This window comes from Myodes glareolus, chromosome 2 (genome assembly GCF_982192425.1).
Source record: "Myodes glareolus chromosome 2, mMyoGla1.1, whole genome shotgun sequence".
In the NCBI taxonomy this organism is placed as follows: domain Eukaryota; kingdom Metazoa; phylum Chordata; class Mammalia; order Rodentia; family Cricetidae; genus Myodes; species Myodes glareolus.
Genome location: NC_142027.1, coordinates 110,303,373 through 110,306,582, shown reverse-complemented (window position 1 = coordinate 110,306,582; position 3,210 = coordinate 110,303,373).

The following is a 3,210-nucleotide window of genomic DNA, read 5'->3' as shown; positions in this document are numbered from 1 at the left end:
GGCTCTGAGAAGGTGACTCCAGGGGACCCTTGATGGGGCAGGGAGTCTGACCAGGACTGGGTCACCAGCATGGCCTCTCTGCAGTTCCTGCCCTCGTTTTCTTGTTCCATATTACCTAGGGCTATGCCTGTTTAAACTCACAACTGCTGTCCCGATACTGCTCTCCATACCCCTCCATTAAGCTTGGAGCCGGATGGTTCTTTCTTTTGGGGAGGGGGCTGGCCTCGAACTCACAGAGATCTGCCTGCCTCTGCCTCCCGAGTGCTGGGATCAAAGGCTTGTGCCACTACTACCTGGCTGATGGTTCTTTCCAGCTAGAAGCAGTCACCACACAAAGCCCCTCTGCTCGAGGCACCCTTAAAAAGTATGCAGCAGAGCTGGGCTACAATCTCCCCTTCTATCTTCAATGGGATACCACAGCCAAATTACCAGTGCCTCTGCTCAGGGTTGGAGAGAGGGGTGTGGGGCTGTGATGATGGAGTTAGGAATGGGGTCACTAGGATGTGAATAGGTAGCGCTGTCACTTCCTCTCCTCGTGATACCCAGGCCACATGTTGTGTTTTTGTGGCTGGAGCGCTCAGTTGCAGGGTGGGCAGGGCCTTCACGCCTTTGAAGAAAGAGAAGCCCAGAAGGTAGCCATCTAGACCAGCAGTTCTCAACCTGTGGGTCGCAACCCTTTAGGGATTGAATGACCCTTTCACAGAGGTCGCCTAAGAACATCAGAAATACCACTTATTTACGTATTTACTGTTTACTTATAACAGTAGCAAGATTACAATTATGAAATAGCCGTGAAAATACTTTCATGGTTGGGAGTCACCACAGCATGAGAAACTGGGTTAAGGGTTGCAGCATCTGGAAGGTGGTTGAGGACCAATGGTCTAGACAGACTCAGCCAACATCTTCCCTCCAGACATCCCTAAATGAAAAAGCTTCTCCACAGCAGCTCCCTGGCTGCAGCTCTGCCCCTGCCACAGAGGGAAGAGTGGTGTATTACTCATATTATTTTCTTCTGGAAGAGTTAAGACAGGGTTTGCCACATGACCAGGATAGCCTCAAACTCCTTAGATAGCCAAGGATGACCTTGAACTCCTAATCTTCCTGCCTCCACCTCCAAGTGCTGGGGTTAGGGGTGTGAGCCATGCGGTTCATGCAGAGCTGGGCATTAAACCTTGACAGAGCCTGCCGATGAGTCAACCGGGGTACCTGGAGTGGGGCACGAGGATTGAGGAAATGGCAGATGAAAGAAATCGAGACAGAGACACAAGATAGATCCGGGAGGTCTGTTGGCCAATACTTAACAGCCCAGCGTTTATTTCAGAACCTGCTTTTCTACAGATGAAGAGCAGAGGGCAGAGCAAAGCGCGGTACAGTTAACCACCTCTCTGCACTGTTCTGGGGAGAAAGTGCAAGCAGATTTGTTCTCTATCATGTGAGTCCTGCTAGCAGCAAGCAGTTTGTTTCTGTCTGGATGTGCCTTTGGCTGGCATTCACCAGCCTGTGTCTTAGTAGATGGTGTGCTCTTTCCCATGGGCTTACTCAGGACTTTCCCACAGCTCCCAAGGATACTGGAGCAGGCAGAGCAAAACCTAGGGCTCGAAGTGTGCTCAGCAAGCTCTCTCCCAATGGACCCACAGCTCTGACCCCATTAGCTTTGAGACAGTATCTCATCTAGTCCAGGCTGGCTTCAAACAACTGTCTAGCTGATGATCTTGAACTCCTGATCCCGGTGACTCCATCCTGACAGTGTTGGCTTTACAGGCCTAAGCCACCATGCCTGAATGCAAGGGCTATGCTCAAAAATCACACTCAAGCTGGCAGTGTGGTTCAGTGGTAGGACACCTGCCTGGCGTACACAAGACCCTGGTTCCATCTGCAGGATCGTAAACAGTTTAGCCAATACAAACAATAACTCAGTGCTACTGGTCAGGGCGTGGCTTGGTTTCTCGTCGTCTCTGCTCTGGTTTTCAGGGTGGCCTGAAGAAATCCTTACTGTCCCATGAGACGACTCCTCACGGGGTGGTCTGTCTTCAAGGGTCTGCTGTTCCTAGAAATGAAGGTGACTACACACTTTGGGCTGTGACTGGAGATCCTTGGATGACTTCTGCTCTTCCTCCTCATCTTCTTCTGAATTTGAAGGGACAAAAGCTGAGCAAGAAGCCTGCATTATCTTTGTGCCTTCCGCCTGCAAGGCAGATGCACTGGGTAGCTGTGACTAGCTCTTAGGTAGACACTCTAGGAATAGCATGCCCATGCGCACAGGCAGGGGGACCGTGACACAGTGTGAGGGGTTCCAAAGCCCTCTGGCACCTGACATCGTCTTCACCTGTTTCCTGCGGCACCGCCATCATCCATGCCACACACTGGTGCCTCAGTGCTCACAATACCAACGGATAGGGGTGGCTCCCACCTGCGATTTCAACGCCTGGGCCACTGAGCCGGTAATAGTTACTGTGCTTGTTGCTGTCTACAAACCTGACAGAAGCATCTTAAGGAAGGGAACAGCTCATCATGGTGGGGATGTCATAGCCACGAGAGTGCCAGGCAGCTGATCCCATTGCCATCTGCCACCAGGAAGCAGAACGAGATGATTTACTTTCTTCTTTTAATCAGTCTGAGACCCTAGCCTCTAGCGTGGCGTCCAACACATTAATGGCAAGTCTTTCTTCCTCAGTCAAACCTGTCTAGACTCTCACAGACAGACCCAGAAGTTTTGTTTTTAATTTTACATTGTGTGTGCACCGATGTGCAGGTGCTGCGCACTGGGAGGTCAGAGGAGTTGCTTCTCTCCTTCCACCGTATGGGTCCTGGGGATTGAAACCAGGTTAGTCAGGCTTGGTGACACTACCTTCACCCAGTGGACTGTCTTGCTGGCTCCACCTAGAGGTCTGTTTCCACAATGATCTTAAATTTCATCCGGCTGACAAGAACCATCGTGGAGGCTGGAGAAATGGCTCCGCAGTTAAGAGCCTTACTGTTCTTCAGGGTACTAAAGTTCAGTTCCCAGCAGCCACTTAGGGTGGTTCACAGTCACCTGTAACTCCAGCTCCAAAGGACTCAACCCTCTTCTGGTCTCCAAAGGCACCTACAGACACGTGCCACACAGACAGCCAAATAGAAATCTTCAAAAATAGGAAGAAAAAAAAATAGAAAACACTAACTGCCACAGAGACAGCTGGGAAAATGGAGAGGGGCCAGGATTTCATAGTG